At 51.9% G+C, this 12,311-nt stretch overlaps 1 protein-coding gene across 10 annotated transcripts in view; it reads left to right on the forward strand.

The window, feature by feature from the left end:
* TSPAN9 (tetraspanin 9) overlaps nucleotides 1-12,311 on the forward strand; it is a 193,510-nt gene that overhangs the window by 87,222 nt on the left and 93,977 nt on the right. The window contains exon 3 of one of the 10 annotated variants that reach the window (XM_070270873.1): nucleotides 4,731-4,932. The exons of the other annotated variants lie outside the window; for them this stretch is intronic. The gene's annotated coding sequence lies outside the window, so the exon portion shown is untranslated. The remainder of the gene's footprint in view (nucleotides 1-4,730; nucleotides 4,933-12,311) is intronic. 10 annotated transcript variants of the gene reach the window in all.

Genomic DNA, 12,311 nt, shown 5'->3' on the forward strand with positions numbered 1-12,311 from the left:
CAGCTCGGACTCCAGGTGGGGTGGGGTTCAACCGGCCCAGGGTGGTAGCTAGCACCTGCTTCGGTCACCTGCTCCTGTCTTTAACAGCTCACTGCTGTAGGTCTCCCGTTGCATTTTAAACCCATTTCTCTCATTCTGCCCTAAATGAAACAGGACACAAGGCCATTGTCCTGCCTGCACAGAGCCTTTAAATGCATGAGGGCCCGATGTTTTCCTTCTGTTGTGGAGAACCGGTGGGAGGCGGTGCCTGCTTTAGACACAGGAGGCACACAGCTGAGTAGAATTTGTAACAGATAAAATATTGGCTCAATTCAGAACTGGTTTTCTCTAGTTTAATGGGCTAGGAGGGTATACTTCTGTGCTGAGCTCACTTCATGCATTTTTTAAACCAACTTTGATTTATTTCAGCAATCAAGAATAAATGAATGAGGAGTCTATATTACATATTGTCCATTTGAGGTTTTGCTTCACTGTGAGCTGGGCACTAGTCTCCCCATTTTGCAGGGAAGCACCTTGAGTCCATGTTCCCAGCCAGAGTTCTGCCCAGCAGATGATGTTGCTGGATCAAATGACTCAAGGACAAATTTTCACAATGACAAGACTTGCTCTGTCTCTTCTCATGATACATGTAACTTTTTGGCATCCTTTGAGCATATTTCCATCTTGGCGTGTGAATCCAAGTGTATTTCCTGCAGCTGGGTAAACCTTCCTGACCAGGTGTGGCCCCCTGCAGACGGTCGCTGGCTCTGAATTCCATGCCTAGAAAGTCCATATTCTCACGGGCAGTCAACCCTGGCTCTGAGACTCTTGTGGGCTATCCATGTCACCATTAAAGACCCAGGGCCATGTTTCTCCAACTGTGTGACAAAGTACATGCACGTGTGTGCGCCTGTGTGTGTGCGTGCTACACCTGAAAAAATGTTTCGTGAAATTGCTGTGTGAGATACATTCAGGTATTTTCTGTTTTGTTTTAATTTTTTAAAATACTCTTCCTGACCCACTAAACTGATTTCATAACCCACTAATGAGTAATGACCTGCAGTTTGAAAAGCACTAATCTGGGAGTTGCTACAGATTAAAGCAAATGGAAACAATTAGCAAATGAATTCATTTGGGTCATAGTCACACATCTATATAGCTCAGATTCTTTATTTCTTGAAATTGGATTTTTTTCCTCCTTTGTTGACACTGATATCTTCAAAGTCAGTTCCTTTCAACCAGAAAGCTTGGATTTCGTGCATCTTTTAACAAGGACCCTATCGGTCAGAATTTTAACATCATCTTTCTAAATAAATTTTATCTTAATTCAAGACAGGTTTTTAGTTAACAGAAGATTATTTTTCTTTTTGAGGAAGATTAGCCCTGAGCTAACATCTGTGCTCATCTTCCTCTATTTTATGTGTGGGATGCTGCCATAGCATGGCTTGATGAGCAATGTGTAGGTCCATGCCCAGGATCCAAACTGGCAAACCCTGGGCCGCTGAAGCGGAATGCGGAAACTTAACCACTACACCACTGGGCTGGCCCACAGAAGATTATTTTTTATAATAAAATTATAAGCAGGACCCTGATTTATGCTTTTGCTAATTTACTCAACAACTTTCACTGAGTATTTTCAAGGTTAAGTAAATTAGCAAATTGAATAAATTAGCAAATTCATGAATTGGAGCTGAGGATTCAGAAATGCCACCTTCCTGCCCTCAAGCAGCTCACCTGGAAAGGGAGTGACAGCCTTCTAGAGGACATGCCGTGAGAAGAGTGGCAGCAGAAGCACTTGCAAAGGCTTAATCCGCCTAGGGAAGTCAGGAGGGCAGGGACCAGACGAGGGGGAGATGAGGTTTGAGTAGGGTCTTGCAGGATGCGCAGGAGCTCGAGTGGAAGGGCCTGCCAGCTGTGGGGAAGGAACCAGTGTGCTCTTCAAAGAAATTTGGAATAGAATGAACAAAGTGTTTAAGTTGGGGTGACATAAGACCAATTTATTTTGGACAGATGATTGTGAGCGCAAATATCGAAGGTGTGGAGGAAGTGGAGAGGGGCTGGGAAGGAGACCCTGGGCCTGAGGTTTTCGTGATAGTTTCTGGTGAGTTTGGGAGGAGAGAGGCTGAGGAGCTCTGCCAGGGATGGCTGGAGGGGGAGGGGTTAAGAGGGAGGGAAGCAGGAGTCTGCGGATGGCTCCAGGTTTCTAGTTTAAGTGACTGAGGTGGTGGTGATGCTGTTAACAGTGGAGCAAACACCACGGAGGAACAGGTAGCAACAGGGCAGGGAGGATGACGCATTTAGATTCAGACCATTGGACATCCGGTCGGAGCTGTTCCGAGGCGCAGCGGCTGCGGGCCGGGGTTCCGGAGTCAGACAGAGCAGGCTCGGCTGTGTGTTCCTGGTCTGCGGTCCAGGACGCGCTACCTAAGCTTTCTCATTGGTCAAATGGGGAAAGCAGTGTTTATCCTGCAGGATTGTTATGAAGACTGGAGGAAATAGATATTAAAATCCTGGCACAAGGCAAGTTCTCAGCAGAAATTTTGTAGTATTACTATTAGCAATCCGGCTGAGAGGAAGGGTCCAGGGCCTAAATCTCGGTTTTGCCAAAAATTCCTGCTGTTCTTGGGCAAGTTACTTCATTACTCTGGGCTCAGTTTCCTCATTTGGATATGGAAGGCATTGAATTTGATAATCTCTAACATCCATTCTAGTGCAAATATTCTGTGATCTTCTGAAAGTTGAGAGAAATAATTTACCAATCCATTGGATGATAGAATCGGGACTTTCAATCACAAATGTGCTGTAATAACGGAGCAAAACTCGCAAGATGGCAGGCAATGGGCAAGTGTTGGCAGTTGCCCCTTTTACCAAAGTCCTACACTTAGATTTAGAAAACCGCAGCAATAGCGAGGGGGCTCTGGCTGACGTGCCCGAAGGCCCTGGCTGCGCAGGCTCCACGTGCGCGAGCATGGTCGGATGCAGTGTGAGGGGGTCACTGTCGGGCTGTCTTGATGGAAATCGAGTGTCTGGATCAAGAGCCATCCCTGCTTGTTGCTGTTTTCAGTTTTCAGATTCCATGCAGCAGAATGTTGAGTTCATTCATTGAATCCCCCGTCACCAAATGTTTCTGTGTGCCTACTGTGCACCAGGTGCCGAGGTGGGTGCAGGTGGTAGGGCACTGTTCAGAAGTCGGAGTCCAGGGCTGCATTTTAGGGAGGGCATCGGCAGACCAGGAAAGGCAAGGAGGAGACTTGGTGGCGTGGCAAAGGATCTCTAGGTTGCTGGGTGAGTAAGAGCAGAAAGAAGTGGGGATGTTGTGCTTAGGGAAGAAAACGCCCAGGGCACGAGATGCTGTCTTCTTACATGTGGAAAGCTGGTTCCTGGGAGAGGAATTAGGCCTCTGCTTTACTGCTCCAGAGGGAAGCACTAGTTTTATTAGCCAGAATAATGATGAGGATGATAATTAAAGGAAGTACTATCTACTATTTATGAAGTGTGTGTGTGCCAGGCACTGAATCAGGCACTGTGTGTAGATCATCGACTCTGTGCATTGTTAGGCATTTATTGTAGAGCAGTTAAGTAACTTGTCAAGGGGCAGATCTGGGATTTGACACTGATATGACTGATTTCGTGACCCATGTCTCCCCCCACCCCGCCCCACGTCTCTTAGGTAGAAAGTAGAGGCAGGGAGGTGGGGGCTCAGAGTAAGGGACAGCTTTATGGTAGTTAGAGCTGTGAAATAGTGACGAGGGTGCCTGGCGAGCTGCCTGGCCCGCGCAGTGTTCAAGCTGCCTGTGCAGTATCTTCCTCGGGATTTCTGCAGAGGGGAGGAGAGTGGACATAAGCGAGCAACTCTTACTGGGCTCATTGCATCCCAGGACAGCCCTGGAGGTAGGGAGGCTTTATGCCCCTTTTGCAGATGGGGAAGCTGCAACTCAAGAGGTTAGGTGGCTTGCCCAAAGTTGCACATTCCCTAAGAGACAGAATCAGGGCTCAAACCTGGGTCTTCTGACCCCCGTCCCATGTGCCCTTCCTACTGACCCTCCCTCCCTCTCAGCCCTTTCCAGCAGCCGGACCTTCTGTGATTGGCGTTAGTCTTTTGGGCAGATTCCTTTCACCTGCTCCTCCCTGTTCCTTTTGCTGCATCTAACTGCCTGCAATGTCCCGGGGGTGCCTGAGCTCAAAACTGGAGCCACAGCCAGCGTCCAAGCTGATTGAGAGGAGGTACCACAGTCAGTGTGCAGGTGTGCCTGTGTGCCTCAGAGGTCTGTGTGTCTTGGAGGGGCGTGAGGGGGCTTTGAAGTCTTCGGGGGCTGTGTGTGATGTGGGATAGGCTAGAATTGCTGGCTACTTGGGGCTGGTGGAGAAGGCTGCAGGACCTGCGGGACAAGCGGTCTCTCCCCTGCCCCTTGTCAGTCCTCCCTGGAGTGTGACCCTCCCTTTCTGAAAGGTGGGCCGGAGGCAGTGATGAAGGAGGTTAGTTACTCAATTAATTCGCCCCCGACCAGACAGGCTTTCTGCCTGGGAGATGCTCTGCTGATGGAATGAGGAAACAGCAAATTTGCTGGTTTGGATTACTGACGGGTTGCAGGTAGGGAGCTGTGGGTGCACGCCACCAGACTCCCTGGGCTGTGGCCCTCTGAGCTGATTGCCTTGTTCTGGCCTGATGGGAGTGAGCTCTGCTCTCTTCCTCTTGTCTCTCTCTCCCCGTGATTTACTTCCTCTCCTTTCCTTTTTTGTGTTTGCTCTAGATACCACCAGAAGCGGGCTGGGCTAGATTTTCAGACTTGGCTCATTCATTCATCAAGGCTCACTGAGTCACTGGCACAGGACTGGGAAGTGGTGGATGCCCAGAGGACACAGCAGGAGTCCAACTTATGCTCCGCTCTCTTGCACCCGACAGTCTATTTGCAAAGACAAGACTTGCCCACTCAGGCTGCCCAGGCTGAGTCTGTGAGACCACGTGATAGGGGTGGTGCGGGGCAGGGCGAGAGGGAAGGTGTGTGTTGGGGGCTGTGAGGAGGGGGGGGTCTGTAACTGGGCCATCAGCCCGAGGAGCCTCCATGCCAGGGGAGGGGATTCTACTTGAAACCCAGAAGTGGGGCAGGCTGGTGTAGACTGAGCCAGGCTGTGCAGCCCTCCCTGAGCCTGGAACAGCCAGACAGGAGCTGAGCACAAGACAGAATGGTGAAGGCAGGGTCAGGGCAGATGATTGAGAACGGGTGGGAAGCTGTCTGGCGGGCTGATGCAGGGAGCACTGGGTAGCTATCTCCCTCATCGGCGTTGTGGGGGGGCATCTCTGAGAGTGCCCAGTCAAGGGCGGAAGTCTGTGTGGTTGATGATACATGCAGGGGGAGAGGAAAGCAGCCCGAGCCTATCATTCTCTTTCTCCTGCCTGGCTCCCCCTCTTACATTTGGCACATCTGTGAGTATGGGCTCGGGCTGACAGAGTGATTTTGGCAGATATGTCCCTGCTCGAGAGGGGAGATTTTGGCCAGGATTGTCCCCCAGCTGGTGTGACTTCAGATTACTGACAGATGTCTCAGGGTCATTTTGGTGAGTATGTGCAGATGTATCTTCAGGAGGTGACCCAGAAGGAACAGTAGGGATCTTGTGCCCCTGAAGCCTCTAGTCCTGGAAGATTTGCTAGAGGTGGTAGGACTTTAGTTGCTGCTTGGGTAGTGAAAGGGAGCCAGTTAGATCCAGTCAGCACCCTTCTCAGCAGGGGCTCCTCAACTGTAGCACATTAGAGAATCCCTTGGAGAGTTTATTAACAGAGGAAGTTATCATGGTCCTGCCTCCAGAAATTGGAAGGCCCAGGAATTTGCGTTTGGTACCAAATACCCAAGGATTTGGAAGTCAGTGGCCTGGGAATCACACAGAGGGAAGTCAGCATTTGGAAAGAGCCCTGGACTAGGGGTCCGAGGTCCTGGTTCTGGCCCAGTCGAGGACTGGCCTTGGTGCAAGTCCCTTCACTTTCCATACAGTGATGTCTGCGGCAATTACTGTCGAGGACTTTTGTGAGGGTCACTTATGTGAAATCCCTTTGAACGGTCTGCGTTGTTCTGTAAGTGCAGGCCGTTGTCATTGCTGTTACACTTATACTAGAAATGTTCAGGAGAGTCTGTCTGGATTGATTGAAGCCAGGCAAGGGGAATGGGGAGGGAGGAGAGAAGCGGACCAAATGATCCCTGAAGACCCATAGCTTCTGGGATCTTTCTCCAACAAGGACGTTCAAAGGATTTGCCCCTTGCCCCCAATCCAGGTGGTGAGTGTATTTCTTTAAGATGTGGGTGGCAGGTTCAGCCTTGAGATAGACGGGTAGCAAGGAGAGCGGTCCCAGAGCTCCCTGATGACAGCACCTTCTGGATCTCCTTTCCCCTTTTCCTGGTGCTGCTGTTGCTTAAACTGAGCAATCAGAGCCATAGGGTGCTGCTGGGAGCCCCAGGTGTGTGTGACCTGTCCCGCCCTGGGTGGTTTCGCTGATGTCCTGCAGCGTGAGCCTCGGGGTAGGAAGAGCTTGCACCCAGAGTTGACCCTTCTCAAGCCAGCTCCTGCTTGCTGGATGTCCTATGGAGGAGGGCAGGTTGGAGCTGTGCCTCCATGTTGTATAACTTCAGGGGCCATACTTCCCAGAGAACACAGTGTAACTGTCCCTCTGGAGTTGGGTAGTGGCAGCCCTCCCTGGAAGGGCCACAGCTTGGGACATCCCTATTTTGTTACTAAACTCTATTGGTTCCTTGATTCGATGGTCTTTGTTCTCAGTTTTGGTGCTCAGTGAGGTCAGCAGAAAAGTACGTAGTAATGTTCATACTGATAAGTAATCAAGACGCGGTCGTCCCCTGACCACTTTAATCATCTGTGGTTTTAGAATACATGTAGAAACAATCATTCAGTCAACGAGTGTTGTTGAACCTGGCTGTGTGCCTGGCACTGTGCCGAGTCACTGAGGAGAGACTGGATGGGGAGAGAGGAGTGGAGAGGGATTTAGTTGATAAGCCATTCTCAGTTAATAGAGGGTTAACTCCTTTCTTCAGCCTCCATTTCTGTTGTCTGTCTTACATCGTCAGGTCCTGGAAGATGGGTGCTGTGCTAGCTGTAGCTTTGTTGGAATTTCTAGGGGTTGGCAGGGTGGGGCTAGGAGTCATTTTGATGTGGAAACTCAGGGGGTCACATTGAGAAATGGAATCTGGGCGTGCCCAGTGCAGTTCTTGACTCACTTTCCCCATGGCTGGTGGATTGGTGGGTGTGGACTGGGAGTGTCTGGTCCCTCAAGAGAAGGGCTGGAGTTTCGGAGGATGACCAACTCTCCCTTTCGTTCTCCCCGGGTCAGCACTCCTTAGTGAGTTAGCTTCTCCCACCTCTGACCGGGCCGCCAGCCCGCTGTGGCTACGTGCTACAGCTGGGCCCGCAGAGCTTAAAATAGCAGTATGAGCTAGCCGCTTTGCATGTGGGGAGCCCGCCGGAGGCGTGATGGGGCAGCTGCCTGGAGTTGGGGCTCCACTGGCTCTAACCACTGGGGTGGAGAGCATTCTTTGGCAGTTTCTTCTAGGCTCTGGGCTGGGGGACAGGAGGTGGTGTGGTTGGGGGCTCAGGTGCGGGGGAAGCAAAGAGCTTGTCTTTCCTAAGACCTTTTAAGGGAATGTCTCGAATCTGACCTCAGAGCCTCCCACGGCAGACATCAGAGGCCTTCAGGCTGGGTGTCCTGTTTGGCCTTAGTCCTGGCCCTTGGTTCTGCCCAGGGTTAGCCATGTAGGGTCCTGTTCCAGTCCAAATGGAGAGAGAAAATGAGGTGCAGGCATGAAGTGGAGGGTGTGGCTGTGCCAGGTCACAGGTGGCAGGACCAGGGTGGGAACACAGGCATCCTGCATCCCAGCTGGTGTGCACTAACCGTTAGGCACCCTCACTCCCCAGCTGCTGCCTCTTGGGAAGCCAAGATGGCGCCTAGAGGATTTGGCAGAGACCTCCTCCAGGCATTCATCCAGTCAACAAGTATTTACTGAGTATCTACCACATGTAAAGCTCTCTTCTTGGCCTCGGAAGTACAGCAATGAATGAACAGACCCAAATCCCTACCTTCATGAAGCTTAGATCTGGTAGGGGCGAGAGATCATAAAGAATCATTTAATAGAAAAGGAAATTATCTTGTATGTTGGGGATAAGTGCTATGGAAAAGTTGAATAGGGTAAGAGAGAGGGAGTGTGCTGGGGGAGGTAGTTTTGAATAGGGTGGTCAGGGAAGGTCGCATTGAAAAGGTGGTGTTTGAGTGAAGGTATAAAGGAGACGAGAAGTTGGCAATCTAGGGGATTTAGAGATCTAGGGGAAGAATGTTCCATTAGAGGGAAGAGCCGGTGTAAAGGCTCTACTGTAAGAAACAACAGCAAGAAGGTAGTATGGCCAGAGTGGAGAGAATGAATGGGTCGGGTGCGTGTGTATAAATGGTGAAAATACCTATGAGAACTGTTTTTTTCTCTGAAGAGATGGGAAGCCACTGGAGGGTTTGGAGCAGAGCAGTAACCTGGTCTGACTTACGTTATAGGGTCGCTGTAGTATAGGACCTAATTTCTGTTGTCTTTCTCTGGTTATTAGGCCATAGGTAGGGGACCCCAGGAGAGCAGGCTGCTATCCCTTTTCTGTGGCGTGTCCAGCCTCCAGTCCTGTTCCTACACTCCAGCCATGAGACTTTTTCTCCTGGGGAGGAGGGGCAGGACGGTGCTGGGTTTCTTCTTGCCTTGGAGTGTCTTCTGAAGGGAAGGGAGCTGAGCTGTTTCCGTTGTTTGCTGGAGTCTACTTATACTGGCTCTCAGGAGCCGACTAGTAGATCATGAGAAAATTTGCCAGCTGGTTGTTAAGCCATTGGTAGCTTGAAATTGGCCATGGTGGGAGTATTTACACCATAGAAATTGGCAAGCACTATGAATCATAGCTTTTCCCCCTGGAGAGCCGATTGCTAAACATTTACCAGCCCGCTGCTCCTTTCTTACCTCCACTGTACCTGGGCCTGGTTTCAGAGGGCAGGGCCTCTGCTTGCTTTCATTTGGCAAAGCACCTGTGCTCATGCTGTATGAAGTCATGAAGAGCATGGGGGCACGTGTCGGCTGAGGGGTGTGATGCAGGGTGGTGCTGGGAGATGTTGGTGTGTCCCCCAGGATCGACAGGGCTTGTCCATGGTGCTGTGATGTGGGACTTCTCTTATTCCTGCCTGGGTAATCCTAATGCGCGAGCGCTCTCTCACCTCCTTTCCTTTCCTTTGCCTCCCTCTGTGCATGTAGGATGGCTGTGTGCTTGCCTCATTGGGGTCAGCTTTGTATATACAGGCAGGGTCCAGCCCTGGGCCCAGGTGCAACCACTTGGCGTAAGGAAAGATCTCTGGTTTGGATGTCAGGAGACATGGGTTCCACACCCAGCTCTGCCACTAACTGGCTTAGAGTAGTCCTCTCTTCTCTTTGGTCTGTAATTTCCTCGTCTGTAACCTGGGATGCCTTCCCTGCTCACGCATCACGCAGGAGCATGCGAGGGTCACGTGCGCTCATTAAGTACAGAAGCCTCTAACAAGCTGAGTCACAGCAGACAAGCCTGCTTGCGGTGTTTGGCATCTGGGAGCCCTCTCCCCTGCCTTCCTTCAGTCAGGATGACAGCCGAGCATGCATCTCACCCTCTCCAAGGAGCCTTCCCAGATAGGCCAGGCCTCCCTGGGCAAGTCCTCTGAGCACTCAGTTTGTGCTGCCCAGTCTGGCACGGCTCATGCACTCCTGTCTGCTGCCGCCCTCTCATTTGGCTGCTCTTCGCCCAGATGGACCATTGGCTCCTAAGGGCTAATGCTCCTCAGCAACATCAACAGTGCGAGCCCAGGGTGGGCATGTAGTGGGTGCTCAGGAAGTCCACAGGACGGGTAGTCAGTATCCATCTCCTTTGTCTTTGTATCGGGCTCATGCGAAATGGGATGGACGGTGGTGGTGGTGTATGTGTGGGTGGGAGGTTCTGAAGTGTAGTGTTGTCCATTCGCTAAGCAGTTTCCCACCATGTCTCATCGCCCTCACAATCACACCTAACCCCATTTTGCAGATGAGGGAGTGGAAGTGTGCTCACTCACTCATTTGTTCATTCAGAAAACGTGTACTGTGCTCAGAGCGCTGTAAGTCTCTGGTCCAGGTCACACAGAGAGGAAGTGTCAGAGCTGGGACCGGGGCCCCAGGGCTTCATTCTGCCTGATGCCCTGCAGTTTGGATGTGTCTGCTTTGTGCCGTTGCTTTCGGCGGCAGACAGTGTGGCAGGGTAGAGTGTGCATTCATGGAAGGATGTGGGATACGCGAGGTGCTGGTGGGGCTCAGGCCTGCAGGGTGAAGGGAGAGAGGGGCAGTGCCAGTGCTCAGTCCCTGTCCCTGTTGTGTCCCTCCGGCCAGGGCTGTGGCCTGGCATTTCCTCTGGCAGCAGTGTGGGGGAGGGGAGGAGCAGGTGTGCCCTGGCATCCGGCCCGATGGGATATGGAAGCGCCTCTTGGGGCCGGAGCTTGGGGGATGAGTGACACACAGCTACCCAGATATCGGGCCTCACGGAGCCCAGCTACATTCTCTGAGCTCCAGGCTGGACATCTGAGCTCCCCAGTGGTTCAGGAGATGGCCGAATCTGGTGGGTGACCCCAGTGAGGGCCTTCAGAGGGGAGGACAAATGGTGGTGATCTAGCAAGGTGAGCGCCTGCCAGATAGACTGAGGGCAGTGTTGGGGGGTGTCCAGTACATGGGTTGAGGTGAGTACATATCCCATAGGTGGGGCTGAGGCTTGGGGGCTGTGTGCATTGCACAAGGGACTTGGTTAATTTCCCTTCAGAGTTCTTAAGTGCCCAGCACGTATCAAGCTAGGCTGGTTGCTCCAAGAGGAACATGGGTGAGTTCATCCCCTGGAGCTTCCTGTAGTCCTGCAGGATGACATTTATGCAAACAACTATGACACAGGGCAGAGTGAAGACAGTGCCCCAAAGAGAGGTTAGGAGCAAGAAGAGGGCCTCATAGTTTGGGGGATCCTCAGCATCAGGGGATCCTTCACGGAGGATGTAGCATTCGAGACAAGCCTTGAACCATCTGCTAAAGACAGAGAGGGGTGGAGGAGCCCTTGTGGGTGGAGCACAGTGCATGAGCTAGAGTATGGAGGCAGGGAAGTGGGGGCGTGTCCAGAGAGCAGCCAGGAGCTCCGATTGTTGGGAGCTTGGAGCACAGGTCAGGGTCTTGTGGGAAATAAGGCCAACAAAGGATGAGGCAGAAGGTCTTGAACGCCAAGCTTGAGTATTTGTGTTAAATCTCTAGGGAGCCAGGGAAGATTTTTGAGCTGGTGAGAGGGGAAGTGTGGTACCTCTAGAGCTCCGTCTTGGGACATTAATGGTGGCAGCATGTGGCAGGGTGAATTAGGAAGGGGACTGGAGGCAGGGACCCTAGTAAGGAGCCTGTGACAGGTGGGAGGCCACAACAGGGAGTGCACATGCCCCTGCTTTCAGGGTTGTGTGTGTCTGTGTGCTGTCTGCATCTGGGCCTGTGTTGAGCAAGTTTGGGTGAGTGAAACGTGGTTGGGTACACATCCCGTATGACTGGGTTACAACAGGAATGAGTCTCTGCCAGAGCAACCTAAGAGAGACTTTGTAAAGAACTTTCCAGGACTGTGAGAGTTTTGGTAGCCTGAGTAGCAGACTAAAGGGTGTGGTTTGTGACCATTTTCACTTCAAGTACTTTGAGATGAGAAAGATGCCTCCAGGTTTGGGATAGATCCCATGCTTCTCTGAGGCCCCCTCAGCTGGAGGCACCTTGAATGACTTAGCTGTATGGAAGTGGGTCAGCCTGAGGTGGGCGGAGGGAAGAGAGGCTGAATGGGACAATGGCCAGTTCCTGCCACCTCCCTTTGCAGAGTGGCGAGTGAAGGTTCAGAGACCACAAGTGACTTCACACACTATGAGACTTGTGGGTCCTTAAGACAGCCAAATTCTACCCACTAAGGATGCCCAGTGCGTGTTCCCCCACCCACTCACCCATGCACCTCTCATTCTCTTTTGCTAAGGTGGAAGATGTGCAGGCTCCCTTCCCCTGATGGCTTCAGAGCAGGTGGGATCCAGGGCAGTGTTCCTTCTGCATCTTCTTTGGAGCATCCCCAAGTGCTATGCGCATGCTGCTCTTCCCTGCAGTGGGTCTAGGCTCAGTGGAGGGAGAGCGAGAAGAGCAGAGGCAGCAGGCAGCAGCTTCTGAATCAGCTAAAGGGTCCCAGCGGCATGGGCCGGCTTTGCAGGCAGGCTGGAGGGTGGGTCAGAAAGCGCTGTCCCAGCCGGCAAGTCAGTGCCCTCCATGGAGTGG

This window comes from Equus caballus, chromosome 6, assembly GCF_041296265.1.
Source record: "Equus caballus isolate H_3958 breed thoroughbred chromosome 6, TB-T2T, whole genome shotgun sequence".
Classification (NCBI taxonomy): Eukaryota; Metazoa; Chordata; class Mammalia; order Perissodactyla; family Equidae; genus Equus; species Equus caballus.